The sequence below is a fragment of the Canis lupus genome, chromosome 7, assembly GCF_003254725.2.
Source record: "Canis lupus dingo isolate Sandy chromosome 7, ASM325472v2, whole genome shotgun sequence".
NCBI classification, from domain to species: Eukaryota; Metazoa; Chordata; class Mammalia; order Carnivora; family Canidae; genus Canis; species Canis lupus.
In genome coordinates this window covers 12,198,904-12,223,337 of record NC_064249.1, presented here as the reverse complement: position 1 = coordinate 12,223,337, position 24,434 = coordinate 12,198,904, and the positions used below count along the sequence as shown (strand labels likewise).

Below are 24,434 nucleotides of genomic sequence, written 5' to 3'. Positions count from 1 at the left end.
CCCCGGAGAGTTACGGGGTTTTTTGTTGTTGTTGTTGTGGGAGGGCGGGGACCACGTGCTCCTCCCGCGGCTGCGGGCCCCGCGCACCTGCTCCTGCCGCAGCGCAGCCGGCCCCGCCCGCCGGTTAGGGCCGCGGGGTCCGTCGCCCTCCGCCCGCCGCGCTGTGCTGCCGGCCGGGCCCTCCAGGGATCCCCTTACTAAGACCCAGGACTCAGGGCGTAGATGCGAGGTACTGCGAGCGCCCTGCGTTCTTCAGCCCGTGTCATTCTTAACGATTCTTTGAGGAAGGCGTTTCCGTTTTATCTAGGAGTTAACTGAGGCACATGGTAGCTCCCTAATTTGAAATTGAACCTAGGACACAGAGGATCTCACTCTTATTGACCATATTCTAAAGAGGGGATCCTGAACACTTGTTAGCTGCATTCAAGGGCGTTATGCCGAGTGAAACAAGTCAATAGGAGAAGGACAAACCTTATATGGTCTCATTCATTTGGGGAATATAAATAATAGTGAAAGGGAATAAAGGGGAAAGGAGAGAAAATGAGTGGGAAATATCAGAAAGGGAGACTGAACATGAAAGACTCGTAACTCTGGGAAACGAACTAGGGGTGGTGGAAGGGGAGGTGGGTGGGGGCGGGGGGTGGGGGTGACTGGGTGACGAGCTCTGAGGGGGGCACTTGACGGGATGAGCACTGGGGGTTATTCTATATGTGGGCAAATTGAACACCAATAAAAAATAAATTTATATTTTAAAAGAAAAGGGTGGGGGGATGACATCGCGGCCGGAAGAATCGCCAAAACTGGATGTAATCTCCCCTTTCTATGAAGCCCACTGGTTTTTTGTGTGTATTTATGTACCTGTTCTCTTTCCCTATTCAATTAAAAATAAGCTTCTAAAGACAGGAGCAAAACAATGAATTATTAACTTACTATATCTGTCAATATGTCTCTGATGCTCTTGTCCTCCAGAGATGCCAAGCTTTCTGTAACCCAATGTATACCTTTCCTTAGGTTACCGCATTCTAGACGGTCCCTTACTTTTTTTCTGCTCATCCTTCAAGACCCAATCCAAATGCTACTTTCTTCATAAAACCTCCCTATTCTCACTCACTCCTTAGAAATAAGTATTTTCTACAGCTTTCCTAGAAAAGTGTATACATTATATTTATGTCTGTCTGTCTCTCCTAGGAGTCTCGAAGACTCCTGTGGCGTAAAATCTGTTTTAATTCATTTTTGTAGCTCTAATGACTCCCTAGTAACTTTGCACATGAAAAATAAGACCGCCTTGAAACTTAAAACTGCCATCCGGAGAAAGGCTTCGTTCCCCCGAAAGCTTTGAATTCCCCCCCAAAAAAGGGGAGTGAGCCAGTAGGTCAGTAGAACTTTTACTGGGCATTGCCATGATCAGTTTAGCATCTGGTTGTTCTGGGATTTCAACCAAATTCTGACTCCAAGACTAATCACAACTCCATTGCTTCCCAGGGGTAATTATTCAACTATTAGCTGCCTAAGGAAAACAGAACTAGAAAGACCTGTAACAGGACTTTCAAGAATTGCATTTGCTATTTATTCATTCATTCATTCATTCATTTCTCTTTTTTTAAGATTTATTTATTTATTTATTTGGGGGTGGGAGAGCATGAGCAGGGGAAGCAGCAGGCAGAGGGAAAGGGAGAAAGAAGCAGGCTGAGCGGGGAGCCTGACATAGGCCTCAATCCCAGGACCCTGGGATCATCATGACCTGAGCCCAAGGCAGCCACTTAACCAACTGAGCCACCCAGGCACTCCCATTTATTCATTTCTTAATAGTTATCTATTGAGTGATCACTATATAGCCAAGCCTTGTAGTACATTTATCTATAATAATCAGTAAAGACATACATTGATTTCTTGAACAGGGGAATCATGTGATGGAGACTATTCTATGACTTCAATCATGATTTCCTTCCCCTACCTGTCTGTTTAGGGGCTGAAGGAGATGAATCCCACCTAACCAAACATAGATGTCTTCTGAGAGTCATTTTCAATTCCCTCACTTCTCTTTTTAAAGCCACTGCCTCATTGATCCTGTCTACTTTCTCTGGACTATTCATTTACCATCTCTCCTTTCTGCCTGTGAATATTTTGCCTACATTTTTATTGAGTTGTTGGTCTTCTTCCTATGATTTCTCATATATTCTGGACACAAAGCTTCTGTCAGATACCTGTTTTGCAAACATTTTCTCAAATGTGCTCTCTTTTCAGCTTCTTAATGATTCCTTTCAAAAAAGCAGGCATTTTTTATTTTAAAATTAATTTTAATTTTCTCTTTCATAGGTCATGGTTTTTTGAATCTTATCTAAGAAATGTTCACATATCTTCTAGAAATTTTATAATTTGAGCTTTTACACTCAAGTCTATGATCTGTTTTGAATTTATTTTTTGGATAGCATGAAATAAGGGTTGAGGTGTACATTTTTCCATATAAAGATCCAGTTGTTCTAACACCATTTGTTGTCCTTTTCTATTATTACCTTAGTACTTTTGTTGAAAATTAATTGAACATACAAACATGGATATATTTCTGCCTCTTTGTTCTACTGATCTATATGTCTATCTTTACCACTGTATCATAGTGTTTTAATGATCGTAGCTTTATAATAAGTCATGAAATTAAGTACTGTACATCCTCTAGCTAGTATCTTTTTATATTGTCTATTCTAGGGACTTTATTTTCCATAAACATTTTGGAATAAGAATATTCATTTTTCCAGAATCCTCCTGGAATTTTGACTGGGATTACATTGAACCTATAGATTAATTTGAAGAATTTAAGGATGTTCTGGTTCATAAGCCTTGTGTATCTCTTCAGTGATTTGGGTTTTCTAAATGACACTTCTCTTAGCAGTATTTTATAATTTTCAGGGTACATATGAATTTGTTATATTCATTCATAAGTATTTCCTCTTCCGTATGCTGTTGTAACTGGATTTTTAAAATGCTTAGCTTCTAGTATTTTGTTGCTTGTATAAAGAAATCAATCTATTTTTATAAAATGACCTTGTATCTTGCAGATTTGCTAAACTGTCTTGTGTCTTGTGTTGGCCAGGACTGCTAGAACAAAATATCATGAACTGGAGAGCTTAAACAACAGAAACTTCTTGAAGGCCAGAAGTCCAAAATCAATGTGTTGTCTGGATTAATTCCCTCTAAAGGCTCTAAGGGAAGGATCTGTTCCAAGCCTTTCTCTTTGGCTTGTCTTCATGCTTACATGGCATTCTCCCTATATGTATGGCAACTCCAGATTCTCCCTTTCTATGAAGACTTTAGTCAGATTAGAACCTGCCTTACTTCAGGTTGCTGTAATAAATTACCGTAGACTGGGCGGCTTAAATGACAAATTCATTCCTCGCAATTCTGAAGCCTAGGCAATCTAGAATGAGACGTACCAGCATGTTTGGGTTCTAGTGAGAGCCCTCTTCCTCACCAGATGGCCTTCTTCTTGCCATGTCCTTACAAAGCAGAGCACAGAGAGAAAGAGGAAGTTTTCTGTGTCTCTTTGTATAGGGGCACTAATACCATTCATGAAGCTTCCACCCTCATGACCTAATTAGCTCCCCAAATCCTCACCTCCTGATACCATCACACTGAAGGGTTAGGATGTCAACATATGAATTTGGGAGGACATAAACGTTCAGGCTTTAACAGGGTCCAACCTGATGACCCCAAATTAACTGTAAAAACATGGTTTTACTTCTTCATTTCCAAACTATATGCTTTCTATTTCTTTTTCTTCCCTTCCTTATTCCACTGGTTAGGACATCAAGTATGATGTCAAATGGATATGAAAGTGGACATCTTTTCTGTCTTTCTTTCCTCAGGGAAAAACATTCAGTCTTTTACTATTAAGTATGACAGCCATACATTTTTATAGATGCCCTCTATCAGACTGAGAAAGTTTCTTTCTGTTTCAGTTTGTGGACTGTTTTTATCATGGTTATGTGTTAGATTTTATCAAATTCTTTTGCTGCACTTATTAAGATGATCCTTTGGTAATTCTCTGTTATTCAGGTATCATGGGGATTGCATTGTTTGGTTTTCAAATGTTAAAGCAACCTTGTTTTTCTGTTACATGTGCCACTTGTTTGTAGTATATTATCCTTTTTATATATTGATGAATATTGCTAATATTTCTCAAAGATTTTTGCATCTATGTCTAGGAGAGATATTGGTTCATAGTTTTCCATCTTGTTATATCATTTTTTTAAGATTTTATTTTTAAGTAATTTCTACACCCTGTGTGGGACCCGAACTATATTATAACCTCAAGATCAAGAGCATCACCTGAGCCAGCCAGGTGCCCCTATCTTGTCATATCATTTAAGTATGATTAAACCTGGCTTGGTTTTGGTAACAGGTTCAATCTGTCCTCATAAAATTAGTTAGGAAGCATTTCCTCCTCATCTCTTTCAGGAAGAGTTTACATAGAATTGGTGTCATTTATTCCTAAATGCTTGGGCCTGGAGTTTTCTCTATGCAGGTGTCTAATCAGGAATTAAAAAAAAAAAAAAAAGGTTTTTAAAGTGTTCCATTTTTACTTTATTCAATTTCAGTAGTTTGTGTCTTTCAAGGAATTTTTCTGTTTCATCTAGGTTATCAAAATTATTAGAACATAGTTTTTCAAAAATTCCTATTATCATCCTTTTAGAGGCCTTATTGTATGTAATTATCTGTTTTCCTTTCATTTCAGATGCTAATAATTTGTGTTCTCTCCACCACCCTCTCATCAATCCAGCTCGAATTTTATTAACATTATTGATCTTTTCAAAGAAGCAGCTTTTGATTTTGTTGACTTTTTTCCTCTACTATTTGTCCATTTTCTGTTTCATCTATTTCTGCTCTTTATACTTAAGTCTAATTTTCTTTTATTAGCTGCTTAAAGTGGAAGTTTAGATAACTGATTTAGAGCTTTCTTCTTTTGCTAACATAAGCATTTAAACTTTATATTAACTTTACCTGATGGCACAAATTTTTAATTTAAATTCAGTAATCAACATATAGTGTATTATTAGTTTTGGAGGTAGAGTTCAGTGATTCATCAGTCTTATATAAATCTCAGTGCTCATTATATCATGTGCCCTCCTTAATGCCCATCACCCAGTTACTTCATCCCCTAACCCCTTCCCTCCAGCAACCCTCAGTTTGTTTCCTATGATTAAGACTCTCATTGTTTGTCTCCCTCTCTGATCTTGTATTATTTTCCCCTCCTTTCCCCTATGATCCTATTTTGTTTCTTCAGTTCCACATATGAGTGAAATCATATGATAATTGTCTTTCTCTGATTGACTTATTTCACTTAGCATAATACCCTCTAGTTCCATCCACATCATTGCTAGTGGCAAGATTTTATTTTTGATGGCTGAGTAATATTCCGTTCTATCTATATACCACATTTTTATCCATTCATCAGTCAATGGATGTCTGGGCTCTTCCCAGAGTTTGGCTATTGTGGGCATTGCTGCTATAAACATTGGGGTGCAGGTGCCCCTTTGGACCACTACATTTGTATCTTTGGAGTAAATACCTAGTAGTGCAATTGCTGGGATGTAGGATAGCTCTATTTTCAACATTTTGAGGAACCTCATACTGTTTTCCAGAGCGGCTATACCAGCTTACATTCCCAATAGCAGTGTAAAAGGGTTCCCCTTTCTCCACATTTTTGCCAACATTTGTTGTTTCCTGACTTGTTCATTTTAGCCACCTAACTGGTGTAAGATAGTATCTCATTGTGGTTTTGATTTGTATTTCCCTGGTGCCAAGTGATGTCGAGCATTTTTTCACATGTCTGTTGGCCATTTGTATGTCTTCTTTGGAGAAATGGATGACACAAATTTTGTCTTTCCATTTTCACTCAGTTCAAGTATTTTCTAATTTCCTTTATGATTTTATGTTTCATTTGTGGGTTATTTAGAAGTATATTGTTTATTGAATATTTGTAGATTTTCTAGATATCTTTCCATTACAGATATGGAAACAACCAGCCTCTTGGGTGGCAAGTCAATTTTGCATTGGATCTTTTCCACCTCCACTCTGAAGGAATCAATACCTACACCAGATGTGGGTTTTTCTTTTCTCTCTACAGAGCCTCTGCCAACTTTCCTTTCTGAGGGCTTACAGAATACCAGACTTACAGTTATGGGATCTTGCCTAAAATTGTCTTAGACCACAGGACCCATTGAGAAACATGTGCATGACTATAGGATTACTGGTTCTACCATATATCCTGCCTATTTCCTGGAAATGGCTGGCCTGATGGTGCTATAAGTTGAATAGCATCCCCCATAATTTCACATGTTGAAGTCCTATCCCCTAGCATCTCAGGATGCAATATTGATTGGAAACAGAGTTGTTTCAGATGTAATCAATTAACACGAGGTTGTTAGGGTAAGCTCTAACCCAATAGGACAATGTCCTTATAAAAGGGGGATATTTGGACACAGAAAAGAGATACAAGGGAATGCCAAGAAAAGAATGCAGTTGCTACAAGCCAAGGGACACCAAGGAGTGCTGGCCAACTACATGAAACTGAGAGAGAGGAAGAGAACAAGTTCTCCCTCACAACCCTCAGAAGGAACCAATCCTGTCAACACTGTGATCTCAGACTGCTAGCCTACAGAGCTGAGAGAAATGGCTATTGTGTGAAGCCACTTGGTTTTGGTATTTTGTTACAGCATCCTTAACTAACAGATATCGCTTTGGAATAGCCTATTAAGGTGCTAGTTATGGCATAACCTCCGATGGGGTTAGGGAAACATCCTCCATGATGCCCCATCTGTATTGTGCCAGTATATAGCAAGTTGTGTCCTCAGTACCTAGAATATCCAGGTCCAGATTCTAAGAAATGGAACAAAAATTAGCCCTTCTCATTACCACTCCCAATAACCCATATGTGCTTCCCATTCTACTTTGGGCTCTACTGATAAAGTGGGAGTGGGGAACACTACTCCTAGTGACAGGAAAGGGTCCCACAAACCCTAAGGCTACAAATGGGCTTTGGTTTTGTTATGCAATTGAACCAGCAGGCAAAGAAAGGAGTTACAATACTGATGAGGCTAATCAACCCAGATTATGGTGAGAAACTAGGGTTGCTGTTGTTACATAAAAGGGGCAGAAAGAATATGTCTGGAACTCAGGAATCACTGGAGGCACTCCTCTGTGCCTTTATGTCTGCTAATAAGAGTGAACAAGTAATTGCAGCCACCACAGTCCAATAAGGGCAGGCAATCGAAGGCCTGACCACTCTGAGATGAAGTTCTGGAATACCCCACCAGGCAAAAAAAATTAGGTCAGTTGATGCTGACCAATGATGGAGAGATCTAGAATGGATGGAGCACAGAGTTGATGAATATGTCATAGCCTTGGGACTAGCTGTAATAGCAAGAACCACCGTGGCTTATTCTACTAATTCCTCTATACTAATACTTGTATAAAAGTCTTTAGAGATCGTGGCCACCATTTTGAAGGCACAATGACAGAGTAAACTTCATATGAGGACAAGTGGATCTCAGCAGGGTAAGGTGTGGTCATAGCAAATGCTGTTAGGACATCCCCTTGGCCCACGTGTCACGGGTAGAACTGTAGTAGACTGTTCTGTGTACGCTCAGACTCATTCCACCTCAAGCGCAAGCCACGGGTCACTACATTTCTCTGATCCAGGGATTTTTCTGGAGCTAAGAAAGCCTGATAACCCACCACACAGGCACAGCCTGGAAATACAGGAATAATTATAGTTTCCAGGGACAATCTTCAATGAATGTGGTTGGAGCCAGTGGATAGATGGCTCAGCATTCCATCTTTCATGTGTGCAATTGTGAGAGATGGCAGAAAAATTAAGCCCTTGCTGCCTGTAGGGATAACTGGGAAATAGCACCCTTCCCCTGGTTTTTCCTCTTTCCCTGTCTCACTTCCCATGGTTCCCACTTTGCTTCCTGGAATTAGCACCCAAATAAACTCCTTCCATCCTAGTTTTTATCTTAGCCTTTGCTTTGGGGAGAACCCAAACTAAATGGAAGGTGTCATATACATATGATTTATTATCTTCGACAAGTGAAAAATCCATCTCAGTTTCTCAAACGTTTCAAAAAGCTTCCCTTATGTAGATGGAACCTCAGCTACCTCATCTGTGAAATTAGAAGTGTAAATCATAATAGATTTGCCTGGTCCTGATAGTTTTAGACCAGGCGTTTCTAGGAGATAAGGGTCATGCTTTTATGCTTGTTTTGTGCATATCTAGATTTCTTTTAACTACAGAACCATCAATTTAACACATTCATTGAGATAAGAATTAATTTTCAAGGATTGATATGAGGGGATTTTTCCATCCCTCTAGGAAAGAAAGACTTGAGGGCAAATATTACATATTCAAAATAATATTTTAAAAGTTGATTTTAAAAGTTGATTACAAAAAAATAAATATTCAACATCTTGGAATGCTTTAAGTACATTGATTACCTACCATATGGGCACTATGCAGTGCTCTGAACTGAATTAAAGCACAAGAAAAGGGATCCTAAGCTTTTAAAAAGCATTTTCTATTTTCACCACTAGGTGATTCCCTATACCTTAGAAAATCTTTAACAATAACTACTGTCCCACATACCCTGACTCACTATGTTCTCTTTTCTAACTCCATTCCCTCAATGTATCTAATGTTCTTGCTTACTACTCCCTTTTTAAGCTAACATTTGCTTGTTTAAAGTAAAGTAACAGAAAAAATAATGGCCCATAATTTACAGAATGATCAAGTGATAACACATGCACATGATATGAAATTCCAAACACTCAAAAAAAGTTGTGAAAGATGAATTTAAGAAACTAGAATGAACATTGGACATCCACTAGACTAAAATCTCATTTCGTAGCTGAAGACAGTGAGATAAGATGGTTCTAAAAATTCACACAAGTTACTGGCAAAAAAATTACAAATACAGAAAATAGTTTAAACAGGTAAACCTTCATCATTCTGGAATCAGTTATCTTACAGAAATTAGAAACACATTATTACGGCTCTTGCAATAGCAATTATTATAAAAGAAGTGAAATAATCTACATATTTTAAAAATTTCAGTGGCATTTCATTGAAAAAATGCTTACCTGGTGCTTATTTCTTTCAAACGTTGATTAAAATCAATGTTCACTATATTTCCTATTCCTTGGCTGGAAACTTGATCCTCAAAGAAAAAAATGTTTTTTTTTCCCTTGGCTGTTACTACAAGTCCAAGTTTCCAAAAAGACAATGATACAGCCAAAAATAAATCTCCCAACTTGCAAGTCAAGTTTGCTGAAGGAGATGACAGTATTTATCATCACGTGACTGAATTTAAGTTCAATTTGTCTCTAGCTCACTTTCAATAACGAGTTTTGATCCAGGTGTTAGGTTAACCATGTAGTAAAGTGCATGATTCTCCTGATCTCTATAATCATTGGGTTTGACACCTTGAAATAAAAGGTGAAGGCATTTTCTAAACCAGAAATAAAACTTTAGTGCCCCTAAGAAGATCACGGAAATCTCTTCTAAAATGCAAATTTGGAAGCTATATCTAGTTCTGAATTAGTAGGTTTAAGAGGCAGTACAGAAATTCATTTTATGAAGCACTCCTATGGTGAAAAGATAAAGTGAATATACTTCATGGTTTACTTCTATTGTGCCGGCATCCCTCTGGTTTAACATGTGTCTCAGAGTTGTTGTTGTTATTTTTGCTGCTTTTAACAAAATATTATTTTAGAATAAACCAACCTGAGTTGGGTAGGTCAGTTTGTACTACCATATTCTATCATGGTCTTCTCTAGGAGTGTGTGATGTATATGTGCAATAAACAGGGTTCAACATGTAACTACAGGTTAAATCTGAACTATCAGTTATAACTCCTCTCACTTTTTCGAAAATCTTCTTGACGCAGTTAATCAACTCCACCGCTTTAAAGGATGGGGCTGATGAAGAGTGCATACAGGTGGCATTGGCTGGCTTTGGGTTCGGTGACTGGGAGAAGTGTTTGTTGCTGCTGCCCCTAGTGGCCATCTGGGGTATGAGTCAGTTGTGCCTTAGTTGGGAGTCAGGCCTGGGAGATGATGCAGCCTTTAGGCTGCATAGGCCAGTGGGTGGGATCCCTGTGAAATGTGAGAAATGAGAAATTTGATGAATGTGAGATAGATGTGGTGGGGGTTAAGCATGCCCGCCAAAGGGCTTATATATAGTGGTGTGAACAATCCTGCTAAAATGATTTTGTCATTTACTAGATGGTGTAAATCTACGAGTCTTTACTTTTTGTTTGGTAATGCTTCTTAAAGATTTTGCGATGAACCCTCACAGCAGCAATGAATTCAAGAAACAAGACAAAGCAAATGCGTATTTAGTGGAAAAAATTAAGTACAGAATTCTCATTTCTCAGTGACATTGGTGAGGAATATATCATGTACCTAAAAATGTTTGTCCATTTACTATCCACCATGAGAGCTGTAGTAATGAAAACTAGAAAAAAATGAATGTGCTTTGGAGGTCCCGGGATTTACTTTAAACATGAAACATTATTTTAAGATTTTCCTGGACAAGTATGAAATATGAAGCAATAGCTGTTAATGTGTTTGGTTTAATTAGAACTCTGCAGACAGCTAAATGACTCCTTTCTTATTTGTCAACAGATGCTTCAAATTACAAATTGATTAATTTCAGTAAGTGTTCGATATTTTTCATAAAATCATGGAATCAAAGTAAAAAAAAGTTCATCTGGCCATATTGTAAATACTACTGTAAATTCAATTAAAAAGTTGAACTTTGAAGACAAAAGTATTTGTATTATGAGTTTCATAAATACAAATTCTACATCAACTCTAACTTTTATCAATAAATTTCATGTTAAATAGGATGTCGACAGAGCAGAAATGTTCCGTGAAGCTTTTAGAGAATTGCAGTTATTAAAAACAAAATTTGGAAACAAGGAAATATTGAAATTTATCCTATAAAAGCAAGGAAAGAATTGAATAAACAATGACAGCCTCATCAATTTACAAGATTTAATTTTGAAATTCTACAGTTGTGCCTTGGAATACCAAGACTTGTGGAATAATCTTTTGATGCAGTTTCTTGTTTTATTTCATAAATGTATATTCTGTGCTAGAATGGAATGAAATCATAAAAGTTAACAATTTTGAAGCATTGGCATTATATAAAATGTTTTAAAGTACAAATAGAACTTACTGACAAGTTTTGTCTTATAAAAGTGCTTGTTAAATCTAGTCTGAAAAGAAACAAACAGAAATCATCTGTGAAAATATCTTGGCTGAAATACCTACACATTTCAGAATAAAAAGAATAGAATTGAGAATTTCCTCCATTTAGCAGAATTTGTTCTGAGCTTACTATGACCCTCACCACTGGGGGAATAATTTCTCAGTTAAAAATACTGTGGACTATAGAGAGGAGTCAACTGATAAGGAATGTGGCAAATTTATTTTTAAAATACATATATAATAAGATCATACTGAAAAAATACATTCTTCAGAAATATCTCAATAACAGAGTATTAACAAATGATAGAGCTAAGAAACTGGATAAAGTATATGAATATATACCAACAACAATTATTCTGCTTAGACTATTTTTAATATTCAGATAATCAACATGTTTCACATGTTTTATTTTAATATACATGGGTATATATATTTTTAAGAATCATTTTTTTAAGATTTTATTCTATTTATTTATTTGAGAGAGAGACAGAGATAGTGACAGAGAGCAGGAACGAGGAGGAAAGGGAGAAGCAGGCTCCCCGATGAGCAGGGAGCCCGACATGGGGCTGGATCCCAGGACCCCAGGACTATGACCTGAGCCAAAGGCAGATGCTTAACTGGCTGAGCTACCCAGGCACCCCTGAAAGAATTCTTTTTTTGAAAATGTTTTTTATTGGCACTATTTTATAGATCCAACAATATAAAAAAAACCAATTTGTTGGTAAATAAATATATTATGATTATACATTTTAAATATTTTTTAAAAATTTATTCATGAGAGACACAGAGACCTAGGGAGAGGGAGAAAGAGATTCCTTGTGGGGAGCTCCATGCGGGACTCCATCCCAAGACCCTGGGATCACAACCTGAGCCGAATGCAGACGCTCAACCACTGAGCCACCCAGGTACCCCCATTTTATTCTATTTTATTTATTTATTTTTGGTACCCCCATTTTAAATAATTTTAATCTCCATTTTGCTCTCAAAATATCTTAATTGGGCAGCTAAATTGTATAGTCACTGTATTTTAAGCCTAAACTGGAGAACAGTTAAATCATTCATGCCCTAAATTGGTGAGAATATTTCTAAATGAATTTGGATGGAGGTTCTTTTGTTTTTATTTTAAGGTATAGGACATTGAAAAAAATGCCTGATGATATAATATTTTAAAATTGTCCCAGTTGATTCTCCGCAAGATATAACCCTGCATATGAAGGTCACATAGGTTTAGCTTGCTGAATTTCAAGGAGCAGTTAGGATGACAGCATGACCTAGGAGGGAGGGGTTTCAGGGCGGTGTGACTTTCAGCGCTAAAACCATGGGAGTCTCAGCCAAACCTACCTTGGTGGTCTCCCAACAGCTATTACATGAATTCAGGCCCCTGTGTGTTTAGGTGAGGCCTGGTGGCATGGAGAGAAGGAAAATCATCAATCCTGAGCCTCTAAGCTATAGTTTTAGAAAATATATCTTTATTTATCACAAAAATAAATAGCACAAAATAATATATCACAAAATAAAGAGACAGCAACTTTTGTGGCTCCATTATCTATCAGAGAATAAATAGACAACAACTTTTGTGGCCTCCTTATATTCCAATCCTCCCTTCTCAAACCAGAAAAGCCCTAGATAAATACCTTATGATGATTCCCTTTCACTTTCTCCCCAGGGGAGCCCTGACTTCTTCAGGCTGCTAACCCTCCCTAATTCCTAATACCTTCCACACTTCACAACCCTAAAACTACTACTACTTTTGAGAGTGAAGGCAATATTTGAACAGCATCTGAGGTCTGCCTGACTTTAACAGAATCCAGTTCCCTCAGTAGCCAGGAAAAAAAAAAAAAAAAAGCTGAGTACTGAACGCATTCATGCCTACTTCCTTGCTGGGTGCATAGTAAGTTTTCAATAAAAAATGTAGAATTTGTGAATGATAGATCCAAGGGCCCCTGTTCAAATAGTGGAAACTCCTCAAACTCTACTCTCCCAGCTGTCTGGTGAAAGAAAGACATCAGGAGAAGAGGGAAGAGAAACAGCTGGAGAGTAACCACCTTGCTTTGCTTCATCTAAAAGCTCAGTGCATGAGGCAGAGTGCCAGCGAAGCACAAGCAAACGGAGTAAAAACTGTTCATTCCTGTCTCCTTTGCCTCCTAGAAGTTGCAGAAGGAGTAGCTGCTGAAGAGACCTAACTTTTCCCTCTTGTCTAGTATTGGCTAAGCAGATATTTGAGAGACAAAGTGTATCTAAAATTATCCTTATGGGGCACCTGAGTGGCTCAGTGGTTGAGCGTCTGCATTTGGCTCAGGTTGTGATTCCAGGGTCCTGGGATCAAGTCCCGCATCAGACTCCCCACAGGGAGCCTGCTTCTTCCTCTGCCTGTGTCTCTGCCTCTCTCTCTCTCTCTCTCTGTCTCTGTGTCTCTCATGAATAAAGAAATAAAATCTTTAAATATAAATAAATAAATAACCCTTATATTTTCCCTTCCAGGAGAATTTACTTCTGAGATCTTAGAACCAGAAAAATGGGAACACTTGACTATTAAAAAAACAAAAAACAAAAAAAACAGGAAACACTTTTCAGATTTGCATCTGGTTCTTTAATTACCAAGAGAAAGGGTATTATTTCATGAAAAAAAATCAAATTTGACAGAATACATATTCTGCATGACCCATTGACCTCAGCAACTGGAGAGTGTGATCCTTGTCTGGATCCCTCTGCTGTGTGATAACAAGGAGATAGCCCAGTGCAGAGGTGTACGTGGCAGATAGAAAAACACGTCCAGGCCTCACCACTAGGGCTGTGAGACATTGGGCAAATTTCTCTCTTCACCCTTATCCACCTACTAGGGTTCTTATGAGAATTTAGTGAATCATCTTTGTAAAGCTCTTAGCAGCATGCCACATGGTGAGTTTTCAAAAGATAGCCATTGGTGGGGCACCTGGGTGGCTCAGAGGTTAAGCATCTGCCTTTGGCTCAGGTCATGATCTCAGGGTCCAGGGATTAAGCCCCTGAGTCAGGCTCCCTGCTCAGTGGGGAGTCTGCTTCTCCCTCTCTCTGCCCCTCCTCACCCCACTCATGTTCTCTCTCTCTCTCTCTCAAATAAACCAATAAAGCCTTTTTTAAAAAAAGATAATTATTGACACCCACTATTCTGAATAGGTTGTCACCTAATCATCTTTAATTTCTACAGGAAGAATGAAGGTGATTTTTACACTCAATACTAAGTTTATAAGGTGTATTAATCACAAGGTTATCTGTGTATGGCTCTTAAGCCAGGAAATATAGTATTAAATTGAGTTGAAAGGCTTTTATCTCCCAAGCCCATCTGAATGAAAGTATTTAGAAACCCAGAACACCCCAATTCTTTGGTTGAATTTGATAGACAATTTATGCTTGTGGATGGCTACACAGGATCAGAGCTCATGACTTCATTTGTGTCAGGGAAGGCTGTGCTGCGGAGGATGCATTTGATGGGAATCTTGAGGATGACTAGGAACACCCAAGGTGGTCTTCCTACTAAGACGAGCTAATCTAAAGAATTGCTTTAATCGGCTTCTGAGGTGCTAATGATCATGCAGTCCTAAGGTAGTGTGATCTAACTAGAAAGGTGAATCGCCTATGTCATTACCACTAAGTGGCATTACTTTAACAAAACTGGCAGATCTTCACTTTCCCAGTGTTCTCCTTGGTGCAAGAAACCGGGTGCTGGCTTACTAACCTGAGGCCATAAAGTACTATAACATGTTAGCTCATGCTGGGTGGCAACAGGTTTGTTTTTCATGATTATGTAATCTGAATTCCTTTTCCAAGAAAGGATTTGGAAATGAGCTATTAAATTGGATTGCCAGCGAACATAGAGTCTAAATGCACATATATGTGAACCACGACAAACTCAGATCCTGCTCAAACAGCCCTCTCACCCCATACAAATCTGTAAACTATAACTCAAGGATGACCCATGAGAAAGGTTGTCCAATAGCTAGCTGAGGTTTCCATAAGGCATTAAAATGCCTACTAAGGATTTTTAGGGAGGGCATTTGATCTGCTAGGTCTTAAATAGCAACCTAATCAGGCAGGCAGTCTGGGTACTTGGTACACGAGTACCCATATTAAATTTGCTTTAAAGACTAATACGGTGTTGAAATATCATGTAAAGAGTGACTTCTAGAATAGGTTCAAAGACTTTAGGTGCTAGTTGGGTATTTATTGACTACAATGTTATTTAGAAGAGCACTCACATTGTTCTTAACTTTCAGGACAAAGCTTAAAACCACAGCAAGTAACTGCTTGGGGTTTTGCATTCCACAGTCTTGGACTCACAGCAAGCTTCCTGTTCCCTCTTGGCTGGCAGACCCGAAGGCCAGACGATGAATGGTTTGATTCTTATAGCTGGAGAATCTGCTCTGGCTTTTGGCCCTTAAGGTTCTGGGTGCCAGACCAGGTGTTATTTTTTTTTTTTTTTTAAGTTCCTCCTAGAGATTTGGATTTCACTTGAAGATAATAGCAAGAAAACAGACTGAGTTAGGCATTTGGGCAAAGACCATATCTAATAAAGATCCACACATCTGTGTATATCCCAAAAAGGAGTGTTTCAGAATAACCAAGAAGCAAACTTGGAAACTCTATTCATTCCCTGGGATCTTCATGGTAGGTTTCAGGAATTAAGAGAAAAAGAAAAGAAGAAGAATACAAAATTCTTGGGCCAAACGTTTTTTTCTTCTTGGAGGAAATGGCTAATTTTTTTTTTCAAGTAGTATGATAATTCTGTGCTTTCCTACACAACTTGCATGTATAGCTGTATGTTTATGATGCGCTGAATGTCAAATGCTAAGATTTCCTTTACTGTCTTCACCACTTAAAAGGTGAAGGGCACCAGGTCAGAATGTATTAGAAACTGAAGGAGGGGGCAGCCCAGGTGGCTCAGCGGTTTAGCGCTGCCTTCAGCCCGGGGCCTGACCTTGGAGACCCCTGATCGAGTCCCACGTCATGCTCCCTGGATGGAGCCTGCTTCTCCCTCTGTCTGCCTGTGTCTCTGCCTCCCTCTCTCTCTCTCTCTCTCTCTCTGTGTCTCTCATGAATAAATAAATAAAATCTTTAAGAAAAAAAAAAAGAAACTGAAGGAGGGAGATAAATTGTAACTCTGGAGTGTGTATGTGTGTGTGTATAACTATATAATTTATCTATATAGGTGACAGGAAACTCCAGAACTTGTTCTCATATGGAGTAGTTATGAGTCTGCTTTGAATTTTAAGTGGAAAGCAAAATAAGAGGATACTAGAACATTAGTTATTCAAATAGCAGGCCCAAATTAATTGCTTAGGGAAAACCATTAATCTTTTCTTCTCTGCCCCATTATTCCAGCAATTTTAAAGGTCTTATGGTCAATTTTAAAGGATCTGGAAGGAGTGGGGCTGGAGGTGAAGGGTTGAATTTTAACTTGGCTGAACGGGGGCCTAATTTCCTTGGCAGTTGAGAAACTCTTAATGAAGGCTTTCTGCCAGAAAGAAACAGCACAGGCCACTACTCAGTCACACTGCCTGTCCCTGACCCTTCTTCAGAGAAAAGGAGGCTTATATCCTTCTCCTGTGGGGCAGCCCCTCCCTTGGGTAGGACAGACAATGTTCCTCAGAGTCTATTCCCATCACATCACTGTACTCATTCTGACCTTTGTACCCCTGTCAGATTCTGACTGGAATCTTGCCCCTCACTTCTTTTTACCTCAAACATTACCTCCTTGCAGGCCCACTCCAGGTCCTCCAAAAATACCCAACAAAGGACCTCAAACCAGTGGCACTCTCCATCTTGTAAGCCATCATTAAGTTGCTGCAATTTTTTTTTTTTTTTTTTAAGTTGCTGCAATTTTTACTGTCTCTGATGGAATCTCTGGGCTAGCTGGTCAACCAGAGACAAAGTCCTTCTCTTTTTTTTCCCTAGCTATACTCTTTCTTTTCCTTAAAAAAAAAAAAAAAAAAAAAAAAAGAAAGAAAAAAAGGAACTTTATGATTTTCCTGCCTGGTTTATCATTATTTACTGTACCCACAGAGAAAGAACATAATTGACTTTTCACTGCTTTTGTATGCAAGCATTATGGTATTTCAACTTCTCAATCCACTGCACATCAAGCCCATATCTGGTTTTTGCAGAAGTTCTCTGATATTAGAACTTGAAAGCAGTCTTAAAGAATGAAAGCTATGTTTCCAACAAGGACATGAGGAACTGAGGAAGAAAATAGTATATAGAGGGTATGTTATGTTACTTACATTCCTCTAGTCTGGGGAACATATGCAGGGAAGTGACATGGAAAGGCTTTTCAGAAATATGGTCCAAAGACACTAGGGGAAACCCTTTGTTGACAAAAATGCCTTCAAGGCTTTCTATAACAAAAAGTAAAAATGTTTTTCTACTTAGGCCTCATTAAGCTTTTTAAACCACCCTTTAAAACAATAGAGGTAGATACAGGGAATAGAGTTCCTATGAAAAAGAAGTATTTCTTTCTCATGAGTCTAGACTTCTCTACCTAGGGAAGTCTAAAGGAAATTGAGTGCAGTCAACCTGCAACGGTGAGCAGAGATAATTGAAATGCACTGATAATTCAGAATCTCATTTCCACCTCATTAATTTCAACCTCTGTTCCCTTCTTTTGGTACCTCTAAAGAAAAGCAACGTAGACCAAATTGAAGATACTATCCTGTCCCTACTCCTGCCTTCCCCCACTTTCTGAGGTGCTCAGTTGGTTGGGTGGAAGATCATTATCACAAGGAGGAAGCAAACAAGTGGCCCACATGATTCACAATCCAGCTAGCCTTCTACACCGCACCCCCCTCCACCTTGTAACTGAGCAAAGACTGCAGGTGGGTGTCATTTACTTGATACTGGTGAGAATTAATATGAAAATCATTTCTGGTCTTGATATGTTTCCCATTTGTTAATACTCTAGATTTTGCCAAGTTTGGGAACCTTAGCATAATTATGGCTAAAGAAGTTAACTATTTGACTACAGTTAGTGAACTATGTATTTTTACCCTCCTTTCCATTATTTGAGAAGGGGGGGGGTGGATTTTGCATTGTTTTCAGTAGGACAAGCTTATTAATTAATTACTGGAAAATGATTGAGGCTCTGTCTCTCCCACATATTTTCCCTGTCATCTTATAATGTGTATTCTTCCTCTTAGGGTATATAGAGAAAGGTGTTTTTTATATTAAAAAAAAAGACACTATTTTCTTGCAAGAAAAATTTCAGGATTCTCAAATACTAAGTAACACATCTGGGTGCTAATCTGTGGAGCATCAGACATTAAGTATTTCCTAAATAATCACGCTTAAGTACAAAAGAAGAATACTTAGAGTCAAAGGAAGCTATAGTGAAGAGAGAGAACAAAATCAAAACCAGCTTAGAATGTCCAGCAATGGGATTATTACTACCACTTATGGAGTTTACTTTTTGACAATGTTTGACGTTTAAGTATTATCTCTAATTGGCAAAATTTTTGACTGGAAAAATACAAGTAAGGGGGGATTTGTGGAAGCAATCAATTCCTTAGCCCAGAAATTTTTTTTTTAACTTTTATTTATTTATGATAGTCACAGAGAGAGAGAGGCAGAGACACAGGCAGAGGGAGAAGCAGGCTCCATGCACTGGGAGCCCGATGTGGGATTCGATCCCGGGTCTCCAGGATCGCGCCCTGGGCCAAAGGCAGGCGCCAAACCGCTGCGCCACCCAGGGATCCCCTTAGCCCAGAAATTCTATTGCATGTCAAAAGTGCCTCAGTCCAGCCTTGAGAATAGTAATGAGGAAAAAATTCTAGGCCCTTATCAAGGTTCCTGGTATGAGGAAATAAAATGCATATGTTAATGGCATAGAAATAAAGATTGAAGAGTCAAATCCTAGCCAGGTATGGTGGTTGATTTTATGTGTCAACGTGGCGAGGCTATAGTACTATTTTTCAACAAAATACTAAGGCTAAGTGTTGCTGTGGAGATATTTTGTGTATGTGGTTAATATCTAAAATCAGTTGACTTTAAATAAAGGAGATGATTCTAGATAATGAGGGTGGACCTCATCCAATCAGCTGAAAGGCTTTAAGAGCAAAACAGATTTCCCTGAGGAAAATAAGAAAAAATTCTTCTGACTACAGCATCAGCTTCTGAGAGTTTCCAGCTTTCTGGGCTGACCTGCAGATTTCAGCTTTGTTACCCCAACAATGTATGTATGTATGTATGAAAGTATGTATATGTGTGTGTGTGAGTATGTGTGTGTATCTATCATCTATCTATCTACCATCTATCTTACTGGTTCATCTCTGGAGAACCTTGATACAGAGCATAATCAGAGAAGACTTGGGGAAGGAATATTTGAACTAAGGCTGATTGAGTAAGGAGCCAACTGTGTGGAAAGTAAAGGTTCATTATGTTCCTTGCAGAGCAAAGAGCATACCCAAGACCCTGAGATAGGAAGGGGCCTGGCATAAATAAGCAAGTGAAAAGGAAATCAGGATGTCTTAAACACAATGAGCAAAAAGAAATGGCCCAAGATGAGGCTGGAGAGGCTTGCAGAGGTCATCATGCAGGATTCTTAGTAAAATATTTGAAATTCTTTTTTCAAACTACTGTAGGAGGCCATCCAAAGTTTTTAACCTAGAGAAAAATGGCTGCCTCGTGGAGAGGGAATATAGGCAAACCCTTGGATTACTGTAGTGGTCCAGGTGGGAAATGATGATAGCTTGGCCTAGTGTGCTAGGAGAGGTGATGAGAAGACGTCTGCCTGATTTAAGGTTATATGATAGCATGCGTGAAGAAGGGGGGAAGTTAGGACATAAGGATGCTCCTAGGTTTCCAACTGGTACAGTTGGGTAGATGGTAATGATACCAAATACAGTAGGGTAGACTGAAAGAGGAACAGGATTTTTTAAATGTGAATTAAGAATTTAGTTTTGGGAGCACCTGGGTGACTCAGTTGGTTAAGTGTCTGCCTTCAGCTCAGGTCATGATCCCTGTCAAATGGAGCTCCACAGTGGGGGGGGGGGGGGGCGGGGACTGCTCAGCAGGAAGCCTGCTTCTCCCTCTCCCTCTGCCCTTCCCCACCAACTCGTGTTCTCACTTGCTCTGCTCTCTCTGTCTCTCAAATAAATTAATTAAAAATCTTTATTAAAAAAAAGAAAAGAATTCAGTCTGGGGGCACCTGCCTGGCTCAATTGGTAGAGCCAACTCTTGATCCCAGGGTCTAAGCTTGAGCCCCGTATTGGGTATAGAACTTACTTAAAAAAAAGAAAAAAAGAGGGATGCCTGGGTGGCTCAGGGGTTGAGCATCTGCTTTCAGCTCAGGCTGGGATCCCGGGGTCTGGGGATTGAGTCCCATATGAGGCTCCATGCAGGGAGCCTACTTCTCCCTCTGCCTATGTCTCTGCCTCTCTGTGTCTCACGAATAAATAAATAAAATCTTAAAAGTAATTTTTAAATAAGAACTTCGTTTTAATATGGAGCTCAGAAGAGAGATTTCAGCATGCGACACACATTTGCGAGTCATCATTCACACATGACATTTGAAGCCATGTGAATAGACATGATTAATCAAGGAGAGAAGGAGATTCATTAGGGACAGAGGACCCAGGACTGACACCTGAGAAACTCCAACATTTAGAGATGGGGGAGGAAGAGGTGGTTAGAGAAATGGGGGAGGTTGTGGGGAGAGTATTCCAAGAGGGGTTACATTTCAAGCAAGAGGTAGTAGCCAACTGTGTGAAATGCTGTGGAGAAACCAAGGAAAATGAAGACAGAAAAATGAACATGGGATTTAGGACCTGGCCTACCACTCTGAGCTCTGATGTCTGGTCTGTCTGCTTCTTTACTTCATGCAATTCACACACATTTATAACAGGGAGACCACTTACTGTGGCTCATTCCCAGGAGAGTACTGGACTTCCTAGGCATTGGTTTTCATAACTGGATGGACATGAGGGCCTGTCTGTTTGTTCTGAAGGAGGAGGAAGGAAAGAAGTTAGTACGTGAGCACCTGGGGATGAGGAGGGAAAAGAGAGATAGGGAACAGAGAGACAGGATGTTCTGCATTCCCCAGCCTGGCCTTCGATATGGTATCTGATCTACAGGAGGCACCTTATATAAAAGATGGCTTGTTTTGAAGATTCAAGTATTCCAAATTCTAGGCTGAGAAACTTATTCTGTCTCTTGATACTGTTTTCTTCTCCTTCATTACATTTAGCACAATTTGTAATGACAAATATATTTGGTATAATTTATCTAATATTTAGGTCTGCATTAGTGGTAACTTTCATGGGGCACAGAGCCTGTGTGGCTGTAATATCTTGAATCTAGCGTCCAGCACAAGACCTGGAACATAGTAAACTTCAAGATACAGTTGTTGAATTAATGCGTAATGATTGTTTATGTAGGAATGGAAAATTGCAGCCTTACGTTTGTAGGCATAAATAAACCAGTGACCTAAAAGTCAGTGATCTTCTGTTCTTCCAGATACGTTAATTTACTGCCCATTTATACTGTCTCCTCCTTCAATAGACAAGTGGTGGCGGACACCACAAATCTACGAAACTATATGGGAAAAAACATAAGAAATTGAGAAACTTTTATGTACTCACTTTTTGGGGGGATTTTAGAAGAGACAAACCATTATATTTTGTATTTGTAAACCATTTTAATGCAATAAAAATTGCATTTTACCCGTAGAAAACGTTAATACTTACATAGACTTCTGTACTGGTGTTTGGGGATTGAAAGATAATTTATGATTGACATGTCCACAGAAATCCAGATGTGTGGATTTCTAACCCTAGTTCCAGGACCACAGGAAGTCTACTACTTGTATGGTTCCTAGAGCATTGGCCCAAATCACTATTCTTCAAAATAGGAGGTTTGTGGAAAGGAAGATATGAGGGAACTATGAACTTCTAAAGCCATTGATGTAGCAGAAGACTTGTCTCAGAAAAATCAAGGTATCATACGATTTTAGAGTTAAAAGAAACTTTAGGCCAATTACCTTTATTGTGTAATCAGGGAAACAAAGACCTATAAGTGAATTGTAGAATCAAATGGCCAGTTTTCAACTTGTAATAATGTCACTCATGTCTGAGTGGATCAAACTCCAATCCTAAATTATGTGTGTATAAATTTGTGTAAATATTGAATTCATACTTAAAATCAATACTGATGCACATAATATAAACAAGGCAATGGTCATATAGCCCTGGTGATTTACCTTGAATAAGAAATAATCCCCAAATATATTTATTTCATAAGTTTGGAATTTTTATATTAGGTTTTCTCCAAAGTGAGGCCCTGCTGAACTACTCTGATGAAATCCCACTTTTAGTACAAAAAATGTCACTTTCTCCCCTTACAAGCTCTTGCTGAGACATTGGTGAGCTCACCATGTGTCACACAGTGAGACCAGAGCCATGTGTTCCAACAGCCCAGGCACAGCTATCAACAGCTGGAGTGGAGGGTCTCTTGTACATGAATCATAAATCCCCACCCTGCCAATATTTTATAACTTACTGATTTCTGTGCATTTTTGAGGAAATTGATAGTTTTATGTAGCCATATATTAATATTTACTTTCTTGGTAACAGATTTTGGTTAAGAAATAACTAGTTAAACATAAATATAGGGCTTTTTCTCAAGCTATTTTTCTTTCTCTTTTAAGATTTTATTTATTTATTCACGAGAGACACAGAAAGAGAGGAAGAGGGAGAAGCAGGCTCCCTACGAGGAGCCCCATGCTCAATCCTGGGACTCCAGGATCACGACCTGAGCCAAAAGCAGACGCTCAACCACTGAGCCACTCAGGTGCCCCTCAAATTATTTTTCTAGAGCACTTGCTTCCTACAAATCAGTAGCAATGGTTTTGCTGGTTGCAAGTCAATAGAAGTGAGTATTCAGTCATATATATAGAATATGCATGAAGATGTAAGTAACTTTACGGAATAGCTATTATATAGATTAAACTTTTATTTTTTATTATAATTTTTTCCTTTGCATGATTTTTCATATACTAGGAATTCTGTAGTTAGAATACTTCTATGGCCTTCATTTACAGTTTGTACAGCGAAGTGCTATTTTAGCCGGAAATGGTGTTTCCATGCTCCTACTAAGGATTTTCTTAAATCCCAACCCTGTTTTCATTATTTGATTATGCCATAATGTTTTTTGAGGTTTTATGCCAAGTCTCATTTCATTTGAACGATTCTCTTTTAAATTAAAGAATACGGAAAAATGTGGTAATAATGCTCTTCCAAAAAAACAAGCTATTGAACATTCTCCCCATATTCTATCATTTAAAAAACTTGCACCATCCATCTTTATTAAAAAGTATATATTCATTCAAAATGCTGTTATTAGGTATAAGAAGTGTCGATTGATGATAATGAAGACCTGTTTCTGTCTAAATACAGTTGGGTATTATCAGCACTTAGTAGGGGATTATTAAATATTTCTGAAATAATGTTGAGATCAACTATGTACACAAAAAATTAACATAGTTAATCTGTATATAGTCGATAAGAAATAGATTAAATCTAACATAAATACAGACATATAAATGTTTATAAGGAGTTTGTAGAAAAACTGGGTAGAAAAGATGCTCTCTTTAATTGGGAAAAATGTCACAAAAAAGATTCCATTGACTTTATAGAACATATGGAGCTGGCTTGACAGATGGGTGGGAGTAGGTGGTTCCTGGCGTGCAGAAGGACCTCACAAGTCCATCTTCCTGCTTCTTGTCAGAAAAGAGATAATAAGATGTACACACTAAATGTTTCTCTCTGTTTTTAAATAAGGTTCATGTAGTTATGATACTTGGTCTCTATTTATATTTATACGCTTGCTGAGCTTTCTTTTTTCCTTTTTCCTGGACAAGTCTACTCTGATGAACTTATCAGCTATTTTAATGGGATAATTGTAGCTGAAACAAATAATTTAAAAAACTGAACCGATAGGCTTGACCAGTTGTTTTGGTGCCCTATACAGAGGTTCCCTAAAGAGTCAGGTCTCCTGACTTTCTCCAAATCATGGACCACGGGGTGTGTGCATTTGAAAAGTTATGTATAAATCACTTCTTGGTCTTTTGGCTAAGATCAAGTGCGAAAAGTTATGTATAAATTTAATAAAATCTACACATTAAAATCAACAGTCGTGTTCACATTTTA

At 38.6% G+C, this 24,434-nt stretch overlaps 1 long non-coding RNA gene across 1 annotated transcript; it reads left to right on the top strand.

Annotated features, from left to right (window-relative positions):
- Positions 1-135: 135 nt before the first annotated feature.
- Positions 136-11,322, top strand: LOC125755366 (uncharacterized). Its single transcript, XR_007411706.1, has 3 exons — positions 136-229; positions 10,678-10,707; positions 10,900-11,322. It is a non-coding gene; the product is annotated as an uncharacterized LOC125755366 (long non-coding RNA).
- Positions 11,323-24,434: the final 13,112 nt, after the last annotated feature.